Raw genomic sequence first — 19,497 nt, forward strand, 5'->3', positions numbered from 1 at the left:
CACAGAAATTAGTGGATGTGGCTATGTCCTAAAAAAAAACATTACAGTATTTGTGAAATCGGGCAGGTGGCCCACAGGCCATGGTTTGCCAACATTTGTTCTCAGATAGTCTTTGGCAACGCAATAGGCTTACCTCTATGTGTTAATACTGTAGTGCTTTAAATCGTGATTTCTTTTCAGTGTCCTAAGAATTAAACAGTGTGGAACTTTCCTGGATTATGATGGGAGAACAGGTTCTAGTATGAGCTCTGTCACATATGAACAGGCAATTTAAATTTTCCGCTTCAGCTTATTCGTGTGCAAAATCAAATATAGTCTATCTGAGAGAGGAGGACAGAATCGAGGAAAACAAATTAGATTGTCATAGCTTCCCTGTGTCTGTTACAGTTCTTTGTAGGAATTCATTAAACACGCCTGCTTTACATACTTGGCTATTTTAAGATCAAATAAGAAAACGTGTCTGAAAATCTATTGTGAATGATAAGATACTCGATACTTAAGATTTGTTATAATTTGACAACTAGCAAAAACATTCTGTCTTTTGATATACAGGTAAATATTATCTAAACTTGCCACTGGATATATTCAAGGGAATTGATGCACTATCTGATCTATTTATTGATCAGCAATTACTCTTTCATTGTGGGTTCTCTGGTATGTTCATCCCTTAATGGAGACAGATACTGCTGTAGTACTCATTGGTCAGATTTGCTTTAACTTGACTTGGTTCGGAGGCGATTGTATGACTTTGAAATAACCTAGATTTCACATCCAACTCCACATTTCATTGATAATTTCTCCCAATGCGGCCATTCTTTTGAATGGACACTTTTGGTAGAGTGATTATCATATACAGTGCTTCCCGTAAGCTAGTGATCTTCTTTAAGTAGTGGCCATCCCTGTCATTTCTTTAAAGCAAAAGCCTGTAGATCATTTTGTTCTTTTATAATTTAACAGTGAAGTGAGTTTAATGCTTTACTGAAGAATTATGGAAACTTTTGTAAAACAGGAATTTGTCAGGATAGAACTGTATATTTATGGGCAATTTTATTTTGAAACATAGTCCGGTGCGAATCAGCCTTCTTCATTTCAGAATTAACACCAGTGGAGCATATTCTGAAATGGTTTTAAAGCACTGTTTCCATCCACATTCACTTTTGGAGAAACTTGTAAATGCATAGAGAGTACATTTAGAACGGGGATTAAATTCAAGTCACTTCATTTGCAAAGTCCCATTGTGACACTTCACAGGACATAGGAAGATATAGTGGTTACTTATCTTTTTATTTCTAGTTCACTTCGATTTTTTTACTCGTATCTGTTACTCCTTCCTGAATTGATCCTAATTTATCACACCAAAAAGTTATCTCTTTAATAATCACAGGGCAGAGTACAGAGCTGAGTGCTTAATAGGTCACCAATGAAATCATAAATTAGGCTCTTAGGATAGGTATAAATTATTCTTACAAAATTCACTTATTCAAAAAGCAGAATGGTTAAAACTGGGCTGACAGAGATGATTGCTCTTTTTGGGTCATAGATGCCTCCTATTTCAAGTTAATAAGAATTAAATGAACTGCTGCAGCCTGAATGCTCTCTTGCATTTATATTGCATGAATTTACACCAATATTATTTTGATATAGTCTTATGTCAAACATAAGAAAGAGTGCCAAGCAGGTGAAAGATCTCCCGGGACTTCTTATAAATTAAAGTTTTGGATCTGACAGGTGTCAAAATAAACTTGAGTAGTAAACTGGCAAACATCACAAGGCAAAGAGAATTATTAACAGTATACAATATATTCTTTCAATCTCTCAGCTTTATGGCATCTGATAATATGATAAAATATCTCCTACTTTTTGATCAAAGTGTTGGACAAACATTTGGAGAGTTTAGAGTTCAATGGCAATCTATGAAACATCATTAGTATCGCACGTTAGGGTCTCAACTGATGAACAATACAGTCCGATTCTCTCCTTAACGTGCAAACCTCTTCTAAAAACAATATCATCGAGTCCATATCATTCAGAGGGATCCTTAAGAATACCACTGGAAGCACTGTCAAGGTGTGGTTATTTTTGTTGTTAGTATCTGGATGATTATTCTCTGACTCTATGCCCTAATCTTGTAACTGTTAAATATAATTTACAGGACTGGGTGATGAGTCTATTGAAGTTTACAACATTCAGGGTAAGCCAAAGAGAGAAAAGGTCACTGGAGGAATTAAATGCCTGATAATTACTGGAAGAGTTGATTTGTAACAGTCTAGGAGAACCTTTCCTAGGTCGTTTCCTTTTAGTTTTCAGGAAATCAAAACAAACAAAAACAAACAAACAAACAAAAAACACAATCGTCAAACTAGCAGGAAAATGCCAATGATCATAGGTGCCTATAGTGCTGGACAGAAACTTTGTGGTAAAAAATAATAAAAGCTGGAGGAGCTGCAGAATAGTACCTCCTTGGAAGCCCACGAGTCTGCCCACTACTATGGGAGCAATTGCTTTTGTTCAAGCTTTTTGGTTCCAGCTCTCACACAACTACTTTAAAAAAATTTTTTTATTGTTTATCTTTATTTTGTTGAGACAGAGAGGGACAGAGCATGAGCAGGGGAGAGGCAGAGAGAGAGGGAGACACAGAATCTGAAGCAGGCTCCAGGCTCCGAGCTGTCAGCACAGAGTCCGACACGGGGCTGGAACTCGTCAACTGAGAGATCGTGACCTGAGCCGAAGTCGACGCTCAACTGACTGAGCCACCCAGGAGCCCCTCGCACAAATACTTCTTATCCGTAGAGTTAGAATGGAAATAATGCAGTCTGGGGGGAAGTTCAGCCAATTTCTGATTTGGAGCTGAGTTTAGCCAGAGCCAGGAAAAAAAATAGAAACCACTCTTTTCTGCAGATGGATATTTCATACAAGGAATTTTATTTTTATTTTTTTAATGTTTCTTCATTTATTGAGAGAGAGAGAGAGAGAGTGAGTGCACAGGGGAGGGACAGAGAGAGAGAGTGAGAGAGAGTGAGAGAGAGAGAGAGTCCCAAGCTGGCTCCACTCTGTCAGCACAGACTCGGGGCTTCATCGATCTCACAAGCTGTGAGGTCATGACTTGAGCCTAAACCAAGACTCGGTCGCTTAACTGACTGAGCCACCCAGGCACTCCAAGGAATTTCATTTTTAAAATTCCTTTGGAGTGCTGGAGAGGTCAAGGCCTGGAAAAACATTCGTACCTTTCAATTTCAGTCTTCGTTTTTAGAAAAATCAGTAATTTGCGAAACACAAGGAAATTTGTCACAATAATTGTCATTGCCTATAGCAGCATACAGGGACATTTTTAGGGGAATGCCAGAAGAGCTTCACAAATTATGCCTGCCAGAGCCCTGGTTGATGCCTGAGACCAGGAGAATATGAGTTTTAATTCTCTTTTGCCATCAAAGTTGTCTTTGCTTTCCTCCCTTTCCAAGTTTCTCATTGGCAAAACCTCAAACCTGAAATGTGCTGTCAGTGACTTCTTTCCTAATTCAGGGAGTGTCGGGGGATGTTGAGGGTGACCTGCCAGTTGTGCATAGAATCTTCCCCATTTCTTACTCATCCACACATGGCCCATCATCAAGTTCTATTGATTCTGCATCTTTATTTTCTAATGTTTATTTATTTTTATTTTTGAGAGAGAGAGAGACAACAGGGAAGGGGCAGAGAGAGAGGGAGACACAGAATCCAAAGCGGGCTCCAGGCTCCGAGCTGTCAGCACAGAGCTCCATGAGGGGCTTGGACTCACGGGCTGCGAGATCATGACCTGAGCTGAAGTCTGGCGCTCACCCGACTGAGCCACCCACGTGCCCCTGTTGATTCTACTTCTTAAGTAGATCTCAAATATATTCACTTGTCTCCACATTTATCATTATCCTCTTGCTACCAGCCATTGTTCTTTCTTACCTGGACTATTGCAATGATTCTTAACGAGTCTCTACACATTTCTAATATAGAATTTGTCTTCTTCAAATTTGCTCGGCTGGCAGAGTCATCGTTCTAAAATGCTCATTACATTATATCCCACCGCTACGTAAACTATTATTTCATATCTGCCTTTGCATTTCAGATAACATCTAACTCCTTAAAATAGTGCCAGCAATAACATTTGTTAAATATTTATTATGTGCGATATATGCATAGTATATAGATACTTTCTAATCATATTAAGTTCTTAGAACTATCGTTTCGGCTATAGAGTGTCGCTGCATTTTTGTAGGGAGAGGCTTAGAGATGAGTTAGTTTGAGAACCTCTTGGGGAGGAGCCGATGGTTTTCATCACAGGGCAGCTTTATGGTGGTGTTCAGAAAATGAGATCTCTAAATTTTCTTTTTTTTCACGTGGGAGATGATCACTTATTGTGACAGGCTTCAGGGTATGGTCCTGAGAGCGGGTGGGTAAATGGAGAGCATGAGTCATCTGTGTTAAGACTGTAGACATCCACAATGTAGTAAGATTTAGGTAGAAAGAGAGATGCAGTGAAAAACGGGATACAGTGGCCATAAAATTGGCAGACAACAGTTAAAAGAGGTAGAAGAGGTAAATAAGTCAAATTCTGCAAATGAAGGTGGTAAAAGGGCAGGGTGAGAGGTAGTTGATTTCTGAGCAGCTTAATAATAGAGTTGACTTTTAATTAAACAGAGATTAAAAAGAGACTGAGGAATCAATGGATAATTTAGATACTCCACACATGGTCCATCATCATGGATAACACGATGTGAGCTTTATTCACCTATTTTTTTTTTTAATTTGATTTGAATCCAAGTTAGTGAATATATAGTGTAATAATGGTTTCAGGAGTAGAATTTAGTGATTCATCATTTATATGTAAACCCAGTGCCCATCCCAACAAGTGCCCCCCTTAATACTCATCACCCATTTGCCGATTCTCACACCTGCCTCCCCTCCAGCAACCCTCAGTTTGTTCTCTGTATTTAGAGTCTCCTATGGTTTGCCTCCCTCTCTGTTTTTATTTTTCCTTCCCTTTCCCATTGTTTTGACGTGAGCTTTAAAATAGGTGCCGAACAGATGTGGGTAAATGAATAAATTCGTTAACTACAAGGTTATCCCCTTTAACCTAATACTTTAGATTTAGTCATTTTAATATCAAGACTGTATAAATTTATCTCCCTGAGATTTGAACATTCTTTGTGTATTTTGTTAAGTATTACTATTGTCCCCATGACCGAAAGCATTTGATAGTGGCTTGACCTTGGAAACCATCCAAAAGTAGTACCCAGTTTTTACAGTAGAAATGGTGGCTATTCATATTTAAGCTGGGATTTCAATTTGAAGTTTGAAGTTTATCAAAAGTGTGGTATGAAAATAAATGAAAATATTGTGAATTACTTCTATGAGAGCATTCTTCATACCTTACTATATTATGGATACTGGAATGATTTAGGTTAGTAAATGGTGTTCATATTTGCAATGGAAAAACACCTTAGTTAAAACTTGGAGGTCAATCTTTATAAATTTCTAACATTCAAAACTTTTACACACAGGAATCACTGTATTAACCATATAAAATGTAGTGCATAAAATGCAAAGCCAAAAATATATTTGTTAATTTCAACAAGAGTCATTCAACAAGATGTAAATTGAAAGTACTTTCCATAAATGAAAACTGAAAAAAAGACGGGGAGGCGCCTGAGTGGCTCAGTTGGTTAAGCATCCAAATTCAGCTCAGGTCATGATCTTGGTTCGTCAGCTCAAGCCCCGTGCCCAGCTCTGTGCTGACAGCTCAGAGCCTGGATTCTGCTTCAGATTCTGTGTCTCCTTTTTTTTTCTCTCTCTCTCTTTGTCTCTCTCCTGCTCTCTCTCTCTCTCTCTCAAAAATAAATAAACATTTAAAAATTTTTTAAAAAAAGAAAGAAAGTATTTTCTATGGCACCTGTGGAGTCTCATAGCCTGAATGTGAACCCAGTTCAACTATTTCCAGCTTGAGCACGTCTGAGTTTCTCTGTGTCTCTGTTTTCTCACAGGTAGGAGGGAACTAATAACAAATCTACAATCATTTGGGGACTTACTGTGTGTAAAGCAGACAAACAGTTCTTGGCAAAAAATACTATTTTATGAGCATTGGTTACTTGATGTAGTTTTGAAAATGAGTTATGTTTAAATTCATCTATATTATTTGTGTACACTGATTATTGCACATAAGCAACTACATATCTCAGATTTATCTGGCAATGGAGATAATTTCATAAACATGATTGGACTAAGTTGATTTAACCTAAATATTCATGGAGACATGAAAGAGCGCTCAGTTTTAATCATCAGGAATACTTGCCAAAATATGTAAGTCCACATGAAAATTAATTAGAATCACTTTTCCCCTAAAAATAGTATTAAAAGTGAGAGATGTGCACAGGAATTGGGGAAGGAGGAATTAGAAAAACATGGGGGTGGAATCTTAGTATTTCTTTTTCAAATCTTATGGCTATTTCTTTCAGCTGCATAGAATATTTAATATAAAACTTTCTTAGGTTCGTAGAAAAATTATAATAAAGACAAAGAATAACTTTTAAAAATTGTGTTACTTATTTCACATAAAAATTTCATCGAGTCCTGCTGTGAAAATACGTCTAAATAAGCACCCATTCCCTTTCTCTGAATGTGATAAATTCTGGTAGTGTTATTCAAGTATTTCTAATAAAAACTAGTAAATAATTCATGGTATAAACATGGCCAAGTTGCGGTAATTGTCCTTTATCTCAAATTTATTTGCCAAGATGCTGAAAAGTTTGAAAAATTCTTACTCCGCCAAATATAAATTCAAGAAACAACAAGATGAATCATCATCTATCTTCTAATTTTGAAGAAGAGAGCCAAAACATTGTCACCAGGACTTACAAGTGAAGTTTGGATTTAGGCTTTCTCAGTAACAAGGCAACAATACGACAAATGCCATCATGTTAAAAGTTTGAAGGCCAAGAGAGTTCATAAAACCCAATACCACATGACTTGCTTAAAGGCACATTAAGTCAGGTGGGTGGGATGGGGGTACATTTTTGTATGTAATGGCCCTTCAGATACGTAGATCCCATTGTCAACCACCATGTGCAATTTTCTCCTCAGATCAAGTTTTGTCTTCTGCAAATAAAGTGGGTACCATTCTCCAATAATATGTCACATACAAGTGTTTGCTATTCCTCTGACTCTGGAAACAAACTATGATCTTCTCTCTCTAAGGTGTATTGTACAAAGCTAAATATATAAGACAGGTGTAATCTCATATGTTGGAAGAAAAATGACAATAGCCTCATTCTAACACACAGATGGATGCAGACAAACATCATTTGAGTTTGTTTCTGGAGTCAGATCTTCTTGTCACTTATTTTGTTGCGCATCACCTTCAGTAAAAGCGCTATATATTATCACTGGTAGCAAACCTAAAACACATTCAGTTTAGGGTAATAACTGGAGGGAGTTAGAGTCATTTCTATTAATATTCTTAATCTCCTTAAACATAATCCCTTTCTTATCATTTTACTTAATATAGTTTTAAATCCCTCCAGACATCTTGTCCTCTGGAAATTTTCGGTTTCTTCTTTACAAGCAGATTATACATTAAAGTTAAAATAGGGGCAGTCATCATAAAACTGTCTATATTTGTACATGCCCTGACAGTTTAGGTAGAAAAATCCTATGAAATTGACAAAAAAAGAAGCTACTGAACCTAATGTTTGGTAAAGCTATAGAATACAAGATTAATACACACAATCAGCTATAGTCTATATATAGTATCCATGAACAAACAGGAATTGTTACTAAAACGAAATAATTTACAATATTATCAAAAATCAAATACCTAGGAAAACTGAGAAAAATGAACACTTGTACGCTGAGAACTAAAAATAGTGCTGAGAAATACTAAAGATGACCTATGTAATTTTTAAAATTTTTCTGAAGTTTATTGATTTCGAGAGAGAGAGAGAGAGTGAGCAGGGGAGGGGCAGAGAGAGAGGGAGAGAAAGAATCTGAAGCAGACTCCATGTTATCAGCACAGAGCCCGTTGCAGGCTTGAACCTACAAACCGTGAGTGAGGTCATGACCTGAGCCAAAATCAAGAGGTGGACATTTAGCTGATTGAGCCAGCCAGGTGCCCCAATGATCTATATTGAAGGAGATATATCCTATTAATGGGCCAAAAGATCGGTGCTATTAAGCTGCCCAATATGTAACAATTAAAATGAAATACATGTTGGTATCTTAGTCTGTTCAGGCTGCCATAACAAAATATCATAGATGACATGGTTTACAAATGACAGAAATTTATGTGTTTCAGCTCTAGAGACTTGGCAAGTTCAAGATCAAGGTGCCAGAAGATCCGATGTCTGGTGAGGTCCTGCTTCCTCCTAGCCAGCCGTCTTACTGTAACCTCACATTGTAGAAGGGGCAAGCTAGCTCTCAAGGTTCTTTTTTATCAGGGCCAATCATGAGGCCTCCACCAATGATCTATTCACCTCCTAAACACTCCACCTCTTAATACCATCACCTTGGAGTTTACGATTTCAACATATGAATGCTGTGAGGACACACATTCGGTCCATAGCAGATGGCAATATATGCCATTTCTTCAATCTTGTAGCTGGAGATCAAATTGCCTTGCCACTAATTATTAATAAAACAATGTTTAATTTTGATAAAACTGGTGATGACAAAATATATGGCTACCCAAATTTTGAATAAAGGAATTTGGAATTGTGGACTTTAAAGACCAGTTCATTATATCAAATGTTGTTCTGTGCCTACATGGCCTATTCTTACTTGACATTTTTATTATTCATCATTTATTTTTATTATCATTTATTATTATTATTGTTATCATCATCATTATTTTATTTCTTATTATTTTTATGAACTTTTAGGTGTAAGTAGATTTGGTAAGCCTTGAAAGCCTTGGTCTCATATAGGCTAAGAAGAGAATATACTTTTAATTGGCATAGCATGTGTAATCCCTTTTCTTCTTCCTGTTTTCCTTTCTTCTTTATTTCCTACCTACTGTCAGATCCAACTTTCTCTCTTGCTTTGAAAAAATGCAAACGATGGCATTTCTTTTCTCCCAGAAAAGTAACGTGTTTTGTGTTTGTTTGTGATTCATTCATATTGTTAAGGTCGTTAGAAAATCAACCAGTGCTGAGAAAATGATACCTTCTGATAGCCTGTGAATAGATGGTAACATACTCCAAACAGAATGTTTTTTCCCCTGAAATGTTGCAAAGAGAAATCATCATTTGAGAAATGGGATTGGTCATCTGCAGAATTTAGCATTTGGAGAAATTGTTATCAATATTTCGTTTTGTGGTTATGGCTCAAAAGGACTACTAAAGCTGAGCATTTAAGTTCACATAATATTCCCTTCAAATTGGAACCTCATCGAAATAACAGTGTGTTTAAAAAGATTGGTAGGTTTTGTGTAGAGAAAGAAGGAAATCACTGAGAAACGATAAAGGAAATAGTTTCTTCATGTTTCTTGTTGTTTCTAGTTTAACATAAAATTAGGCCTGAGTGTACAGAAATAATATATATATATCGTTTCATAGAGATATTGTTTGGTGGTCTTATTTTTTTTTTGTTCTATTTTTTTCCTGTCATTTAGCACCATTCTTGTCTTTAATTTGGTCTCTGTCAAGGATCTTCTTCCAGGAGATAGTAGCATGAATTAACAGGATACATGTCTCATTCTAAATTAATAAATTAATCTTCTTTGAAATAAATAAATAACTTGGGATTTGGGTTCAATACGTTAGTGTTTTTAAACACTAACTAGATAAAATGGGATAAATGACATTGCATACATGTGGCTCACACTTGATTTAGATTTGCTCCAATAAATGTATTTCTAATTTTTAAAATCCATGTAAGGGACTAAACTTTTCTCTATACGTTTTACATCCCTGTAGTTTCAATATTATGCCATGTAAATTAAGGAAATCCAAGGGTCCCACTTCGACTCAGGTCGTGATCTCACAGTTTGTCCAGCTCTGTGCTAACGGCTCGGAGACTGGAGCCTGCTTCAGATTCTGTGTCTCCCTCTCTCTCTGCCCCTGCCCCGCTCACACTCTGCCTTTCTTTCTCTCTTTAAAAAAAAAAAAAAAATTAAAAATTAAAAAAAAAAGAAATCCAGAAATCCAGAGATTTCTCTTTCTGTGCTGTATTGTTTCGTTCTCGTCCTCTTGAGTTTGCATCGAACACTTTTCTCTTCTTCAAGTTAAGCTCGATCTGATTTTGTGTATCTGGTTAGGTGTATAAGGAAATCTGAATCTGGTTATGTGTATAAGGAAAAACAGTCATGAAGTTTTACTTTTCATTCCAAGTCGGGTGACCTTATCTCAATGACATAAACAGAGGTCGTGTTTACCATTAGTAGAAACAAAAAGTATTCCCAATGTCTGTAGGTCATGCAACGGAGGTCATTTCAACGTATTCATTTATGATATTAGATGGTGAAATAACAGTGCATTTTTGGTATACTTAGTTTCTTTTACCGAGGATGCTGATATTGATTTTGCAGATCTTTAGTTCATATTTATATCCCGTTTTCTCCCATATTGTATTTCTACCTTCAGAGCAACAAAAGTCTTTCTGCTAATTACTAGAAAATTACCACATAATTGCTAACACTGGCTCCTCTATACACCTACTTGATTGCATCCAATATGGTAAGCAAATGAAAAGCTAAAAGAAATGTTTATATATTGGTAAAATTTTGTATAGGTTTAAGTCATGGAGTTCATTATTTGTAAGTGAAGTTTCATATTATTCAGCAGGGTAAAATACTGTCATGTGATAAAATTTTCGTTGACTTACACGTCCTTACTCTCTCAAGTTAAAGCATTACGTACCGAAAGCATATTTTGCCTCTTGAAGATTCAACTTTTATGCTTCCTCCCATAAAAACATGGCTTGAGAAAAGAACTTCTAAAATATTAGCTTAAAACAAGGCAAGTCCATTTCAGTATATTAGAGACTTACTAGTCAATTACATCCTTACAAACTTAGGGTTGTTTACTGAGTATATGTTTAGGGGACTGGTTCGAGTGCCTCTTTGAAAAGTTTATTCAAGCTTCTCTTTCTGGGAAGAGAAAGTTGATAATATTGAAAGTACCAGATGGTCTAGCGCACCATAAATACTTTGCACTTTGTTCTGTTATTTTATTTTCCTGGCTTTGATAGTATTCTTCAATTGAGACAAAGGTGAAATTTACATTATCATTTTCATATGTGTGGCTAATAGACTATGACAAGAGCAAATAGTTTTGAAAGAAACCTCTTCTTCAATCACTGTAATATCATCCAGGTTGTATGTGAAATGTCACTTACTAGCAGTATTTGACTTTTCTGTCCATATTCATCATGGCTCTTCTGTGTTTTCCTATTTTAGTATCGAGCACCTGAAGGATATAAACAAATTATAGATAAGCAACACTATAAAAATGCTATTTTCAAGAGCCTCTGTTCATTTCACATAGATCACTGGATTGAACATATGGATTACTTCCTTTGCCTCAGAAAACCCCCCTAAAATGACAACAGTGGTCTTGTTAAGGAGATGACTCCACACAAAAAAAATGGACAATATAAATGAAGAAAAATATGGGGCCCCTGGGTGGCTCAGTTGGTGAAGCGTCCGACTTCAGCTCAGGTCATGATCTCACCATTCGTGAGTTCGAGCCCCGCGTCAGGCTCTGAGCCTGGAGCCAGCTTCAGATTCTGGGTCTCCCTATCCCTCCTCCCCTCCCCTGCTCACACTCTGTCTCTCTCTCAAAAATAAATAAACAGTAAAAAAAATTAAAAGTAAATAAGTGAATGATGAAAACAATAAAATATCAAAAGCCGGAAGGCAGTGGAATAGTCCCAGCTGACCTGGCAGATGCAAGTAAGTGGAACCCTAAATTCATAGTGGGGAAGGTCAAGATGCTACCTCATTGAAGAAGAAAACTCACAAAGGCTTAGGAATGGTGGCCAAAGTTGTCCCTGGAACTGAGCTGAAGTTGTGCAGAAAGATAAGGCAAATATCTACGAAGGAAGAGTTCAGAGCTTCAGATCCTTTCCCCGTCTGGTACCTTGAAGTCATTTCACCCTGCCTGAGGACTAGCCCGTTTTTCTTACAGAATGAAAAAAAACCAGAGAGTCTGTGGATTGAAGCTGCCGGGGATGGAAGAGAGTGAAGTTATCACTGCACACAGGGCAGTGAGTGGATATCCATCAGTTCGAATTCTGCAGGATAGGCCAACAGGCTGAACACTTAGAGTTGATGTTGCCAATCATTTGAAGGCAGTTTGTTGGGACACTTCCCTCCGGCTCAGGACATCAGTCTTTATTGTACTCGGGTCTTCAACTGATTGATGAGGCCCACTCATGGATGATAATCCACTTTGCTTGAAGTCTACTGATTTAAATGTTAATCTTATCTTTAAAAAAATCTACACAGAAATTTCTAGAATGATGTTTGACCACATATCTGGGTGCCATGGCCTGGCCCAATTGACACATAAAATTAACCTTTCACATCAGGTAACATTTTCATTTTCAGTGTTGTCATGTCTCACCCATCCCTCTGGAAATTGTTTAAGGCATTATTTTATTTTATTTTATTTTATTCTATTTTATTTTATTTTATTTTTTAATGATTATTTATTTTTGAGAGAGAAACAGAGACAGAGCAGGAGTAAGGGAGGGACAGAGTCCAAAGCAGGCTTCAGGCTCTGAGCTGTCAGCACGGATCCTGACACGGGCTTGGGCTCGAACTCACAAAACGGTGAGATCATGACCTGAGCTGAAGTTGGAGGTTTAACTGATTGAGCCAGCTAGGTGCCCCAAGGCATTATTTTAAAAAACAAAGTTATCACAAATAAAATCAAGAGAGGTAGAAATATTTTGAATGAGGGATAATTGTTTTAGGTTTCTAGTAATTCTGTAGCCAGTATGCTTCAGGCTACTTATAGATAGGTATGTGGTAAAAATGCATGAAAATTTTATTCGCCAATATTAATTTAATATATTTACTAACTGGTAGTAAAATAACAGGATTCAAATGGATGAAAACTTCCTGGGTACAAATTCATTTAGAAATTTGAAATAAATATTTAAAGTTTTCATTTTTTCTTGGCATTTTATAAATGGTATTTTGTGTAAAACTTTAATCACTATTATCTGTACCAAAGCCACGTCTCATAAAAACAGAACAAAATAAACAATGTCGCTTTAGTTTATTTAAGTTACTTTAACATTGATTAATAGTAGAAAAATAAATCTACAATAAATAAAAGGCAAAATGGGGAAAACATCAATACATCTTAGCCATGACTTTCAGCCATACTGGGTGTGAGAAAATAGTGTAACATTTTGTATTTATTTTTATAAATGAATCCATACCTCTAGGCTGTTTTGAATTTGTCAGTGATTATTTATTTTTTCTAAATGAAAGTGTGATAAATATTATGGTACAAATCATTTTAATAAAGAAATGCATATTATGTATATTAATATTTCTTGTTCCGGAATAGTCCATTAAATATAGCATGACTTAATTATAACTTATAATGGGGCTTGATAAAATACTAGGATCTCATAATCAAAAGTTAATTGCTTAGAGGAGTTTTAGTCCATTTTTTTCTGTAGTCTCAAGAATATTATCACTTTGATACAGAATTTTCCACATCATAATTTGTATCCATCAATTTTAATTCTCTCATCTGGGATTTTATTCTACACTTCCAATAGCTCTTACAAGAGTACCCTTTTGATTACTTAAAAATAATCCTTGTGCCCACTCCCCACTCCCGTAACTTTTTCTTCAAGAGGTGAAATTAATCATCATCATCATCATCTTTTGTTTTCCTCACAAAACTTTGGGGCACATTCTACGTTAGTTTGTCATTTATTTCATACCTAACTCTCACACTGCAACCTAAAATTCCAATAATGAACTGATTCTCAATTCTCTTCCATCTCTCTCTAACCCTTGAGCAATATAGGAGTCAGGGGCCCCCAAACCCTGTGCAGGTAAAAATCCACATATAAATTTCGACTCCCCCCACACTTTACAACTAATAGTCCACTTTTGACTGGAACCCTAACTGATAACACTGTCTACATGTTTGTATGCTATATGCATTATATATTTTGTTCCTATACTAATCCAGAGAAAAGAAAATGTTATTCAGAAAATCAAGGAAGAGAAAATCACTTCCTGTACTGTATTAATCTTATTTTTAGTACTGTACTGTATTGAAAAAAATGCTCCATGTGAGTGGACCCACACAGTTCAAGCCTGTGTTGGTCAAAGGTCAACTGTATATATGTATATGCATATATGTGTACATAGATATCTAGTATATGTATGTAGATTTTGATAGAGGGCATATAGTAAATTCTCTCTCTCTCAAATGATTTCCACAGTTCATATACAAAAGCTGAGATCTGGAGAGGACTTACAATGTGATCAAAGTTCACATGCCTACTAAGTAGTAGAACCAGGGCTCAGAGAAAATTGTGGTTTCATACGTAACAGTATTGATTCCTTTTTTTTTTTAATATCTATTTTTGAAAGAGAGAGAGAGCATGCAGGGGAGGGACAGAGAGGCGGGGTGGGGCAGAGGATCCAAACCAGGCTCTGTGCTGACAACAGAGAGCCTGATATGGTGCTTGAACTCACGAACTGTGAGATCATGACCTGAGCCTAAACCAAGAGTCAGACGCTTAGCGGACTGAGCCACCCAGGTGCCCCAACAGCATTGATTCTTATCTAAGTTTTGCTCATCGGCCCTATCACTTCTATTTTGACATTTTGAGACGTAAGGTTTGCAAGACAACACTTTCCTCTCAAGAGTGGACCCCTACCACCTCTTTTGGCCACAGTCCAACGATGAGGTCAAATCTCTGCTGGCATGACTGAAGAAGCTCTGTACACCGTAGCATGCACACCAAAACAACTCTAGTAATTCACTAATATCAATCATTAATGACTTGCATAGCATGCTTGTGAGTGGACACCAAGGGCTATAGAATAACAGGGAATGAGAATTTAAGTCTGCAGAAAGGACAATTTGTTGATCTAGGTAAGAGGACTCTCTTTTCATTTAGGATTTTACTTCCTTTCTCTAATACCAGTAACCAATCATAATAGACTACTAGGATGATCCTGGAAGCTCGGAATGGCTCACCTTAAATGAGTAAAAATATAAGAACTCCCTTGGCAGAGTATGGGGAAAATGATCAAATAACTCAGAACGCGGACATGCAAGGATGGATCTGTTGTGTGAGGGAACCCACAAGATGACTTCGTTCCTTGAGCAAGCCAAACAGTCCTCTGTTCACTGAGCTTGTGAGAATGTTGCTGGGGAAACGCACTCTGACTTTGTCATTTAGGTCAGTCTCTGGCTTGTTTCCGCAAGCCACAGCTGATAGCAGGGACACAATTGTGAACTCAGGCTTCCTTTTGTCAATGGAGACGATAGCATTCTCAAATACAGGATGTCAAGTTGTATCACTTAAACTCTACCAGCAAAGTGGATGTAATTATTGTAAAGGTGGAGAGGCAATCAGAGGTTAATAAACCACGGTGTTTCCAAAGATAAAACAGATGGCAATGTTTTAAAGAATTAAAGATCTTTTTTTCTTGAAAACCACTAAATAAATGTTTCACTTGCTTGAAAAGCTGGTCTCTCTTGTGATGGCCAACTGCAGTGTAACCGTTACTGCCATTCAAATATCAAAATTAAATCTACAGTGAAGACAGGAGAGTAAATCGGATACAGAGAATAAACACATTTGTTGGAATTGCTTTGTGTCATTGTACCAGTGTAGATCACTACTCGCAAAGATGAGGTGTGATTGTAATTGTGCAGTTTATGTGAAATTGTCCAAAGGAATTTAGCAATACAAGCGTGGGGTATGCAGGCTCACCTGTTGAGAAAAGGCGTAGCAGGAAGACGAAGGAAGTAAAACAACAGATGGAGAACCGCATCCCTGTGACAGTTTTCCCAGAGTACTAGTAACATGCACTATTTTTAAGTGAGGAAGCCTCATGACATTCTATTTGGCAAAGCTTTGCCAGATATGACACTAAAAGCATAAGCAAGAAGAAAACACAAATTGACTATATTGAAATTGGAATTTTTGTGAAAAGGTAACCCACAAAATGGGAGAACTTATTTAGAAATCATGAATGTGTAAATAATCAATATCCAGAACAGATAATGAACTCCTACATGTCAACAGTGTACACAAGAGAACAACACGGTGTAAAAAAAAAACAAAAAAAAAAAAAAAAAAAAAAAAAAACGGAGAAAGGACTTGCATAGCCATTTTTCCCAAGAAGACAGACAAGTAGCCAAGAAGCACATGAATGAGGCTAGACATCACTAATAATTTGGACAATGCAAATCAAAACTACAAAGAGATACCCCTTCACATTCACAAGTATGTTTACTACCAATAAACAGGAAATAAGCACCTGCAAAGACGTGGAGAAATTGGAACCTTTGTGTACTGTTGATGGGAATTCAAAATGATGCAGCTGTTATGGAAAATAGTATGGCAGTTCCTCAAAAAATTAAACAGAATAACCATGTGATCCAGCAATTTCACTTCTGGGTATATCCTCAAAAGAATTGAAACCAGAGTATTAAAAAGATATCTGTATGCCCATATTATTGCAGCATTATTTGCCATAGCCACAAGGTGGGAGAAATTCAAGTATCTATTGATGGAAGAATGGATAAACAAAATGTACCCTATGCATACAACTGAATAGCACTCAATGTTAAAAAGGGAGTAAATTCACTATTATAGTATCATTGATTGTATTCCTTGTGCTGTGCCTTTAAGTATAAAGTGATCATTATTACACCTCACTTATGTTTGTTTCTTTGTAAATTTTTTTTGATGTTTATTTTTTTTATTTTTTTTTTAATAATTTTTTTTAATGTTTATTTATTTTTGAGACAGAGAGAGACAGAGCATGAATGAGGGAGGGTCAGAAAGAGGGAGACACAGAATCTGAAATAGGCTCCAGGCTCTGAGCCGTCAGCACAGAGCCCGACGCGGGGCTCAAACTCACAGTCTGTGAGATCATGACCTGAGTCGAAGTCGGCCACTCAACCGACTGAGCCACCCAGGCGCCCCTGTTTATTTTTGAGAGAGACAGAGAGAGACAGAGCATGAGTAGGGGAGAGACAGAGAGAGAGAGAGAGAGACAGAGACAGAGACAGAGACAGAATCCGAAGCAGGCTCCAGGCTCTAAGCTGTCATCACAGAGCCCGGTGCGGGACTCAAACTCATGAGCCGTGAGATCGTGACCTGAACCAAAGTCAGACGCTTAATCGACCGATCCACCCAGGCACCCCTGTTTGTTTCTTATTTCAAAGGTTAGATTTAAATATCTATGTTATATTAAGAAAAAATATGGGATTTCTAGGTTGCCACCTGAACTAATGGAGACATACTAGCACATAGTAAGTTACCCAATGTGCATGCTGTATATGTAGCATATACATACATACATGCATACATACATATACACAAGTATACATGCATACACATGTGAACACACATTCATATATATGTTGGATATACAAAACTAGTCATATTTCAAGCATAGTTACAATTGTTATTTCAGATATTCATTCCATACAATTAATTATTTAGATACAAATGCATATATGTGTATATACTTTTATAACTTAACATGTGTATGGTGAGCTGTGGTTTATACTTTTCCATATGAAAACTTCGCAAGAATTCGGACCCACCACTCAGGGACAATATAAGTGGTCCTGACAGGGACCGACGACCTTCATGTTTATAGCGATTTCATACTTATGATAGTTACGGATGCCATGCTTGACTGTCAAGATTTGTCCTTTAAGACTGAGACATTTGTTTCTCTAGGCGGTAGAAGCAGTGGCATGTCAGGGCTCTTAGCCAAATCATCCTGTGGGAACTTTCTCAGCCTTCTTCAAGCTCGTGCCTTCTTCTTATAATAGCCTATATCCAATGATTAGTCAAGGTAGAGCACATAAAGCTCACCACTTGCCTTTAGGTGGGACAATTTTGAAGAGCTATACCACTTCTAAAAGATCTTGTAGATCATCTGAAGTCTTTGCTGCATCTACTGGGGTTTTCAACAATTTTTCCCCTCCTATTTCCTTTCCTTCTCCACAGGCCCTCATTACGAAGGAACCTCCCAATAAACTTCCTGTACACACCATCTCCAGATCTTTTTTTTTTTTTTATAGGGAACCCAACCAAGAGAAAGGTTAATCTAATGATTCTCTACATATTTCTGTGACCATCTCTCCCAGCTTCTTAATAAATTTTCATGAAGACATAGAAAATTATCTAAAATACTAGAATGAACACTGGAAATTGATAAAGCACAAAAACATTGACCAAAATCTGGGGGATTTTTTTCATGAACTTCAATTAGAAGTGATCACTTACAAAATATCATCCCATAAAATATCAATATTTTGGCAATAGGACTAGAAAATTGGACAGTTAGGACTTCGATTGGAAACGATTGTCCTCTAAACTCCAGGCCTAAAGAAAAGACAAATGCCAGAAACTTAGCAACTGCATTCACGTTATTTTACAAGGAGATAGTTTCAAACTTTTGCATTTCAGTCACTTTTGAAAGAACTTACCTTTCCAGTTAGCTCGAGATCAAAGATGCTGCTTGTTGTATACATAAAGGGAAATCGTGGGAAGAGAAGGATGATGATATAATGCAGTGTGGGTTATGAAGCTAATTCAAGACAAATATCGATGATAAAGATGGACAAGAGTTCACTAATCTCTCCTCCCACAGTCAACACACAAATGATAACTGAAATTAAACATTTTATACCAGGTACAATAATGATAACAATATTTCATGTATGCTTATATTTAGTGTATTCTCAAATATTTTTCCAATATATAATGAACTGTGTTTATTTCCAGAGTTAGCGTGGACTCTCTCTTTGCAGCTGAGCCATGGACAATTTATTGGAAATCGAGAGAAAAGCTTTTTATAGTTGTTCCCATATGCCTACATATTTTATGCTTTTAGTTGCATTTTATTTATGTTGTTAACAGATGCTTGCCTTTAAATGTGGAGATCATTTGATACACTTCAAAAGGGCATTATTCCCTCATTGCGTCTGAAAATGGAGGTTCTTGAAATAATGTGTGCGGGACAGTGACACATCTTCTGCATCTACACTTCTTCTGATTTTCTTACTATTGTCTTTAGTTATAACTTGGAGAATTAAAATTTAAGGCAAGAGTAAACAAAATAAAAATGGTTTGTCAGTTGAACTGTGATAAATTCAACGATGGAAGGTAGTTACGGCAGTATGTGCAATGGATTTTTTGTGTGTAGGTTTGATTTTACTTTCCCTTTCACGCAGCAGACCAAACCTATTTTTTGGGTGCCATTTAAATTGAGAAGGAATGCCTTCAATGTAGGCTAATATCGAA

Source organism: Panthera uncia (genome assembly GCF_023721935.1).
Source record: "Panthera uncia isolate 11264 chromosome D3 unlocalized genomic scaffold, Puncia_PCG_1.0 HiC_scaffold_8, whole genome shotgun sequence".
Lineage (NCBI taxonomy): Eukaryota > Metazoa > Chordata > Mammalia > Carnivora > Felidae > Panthera > Panthera uncia.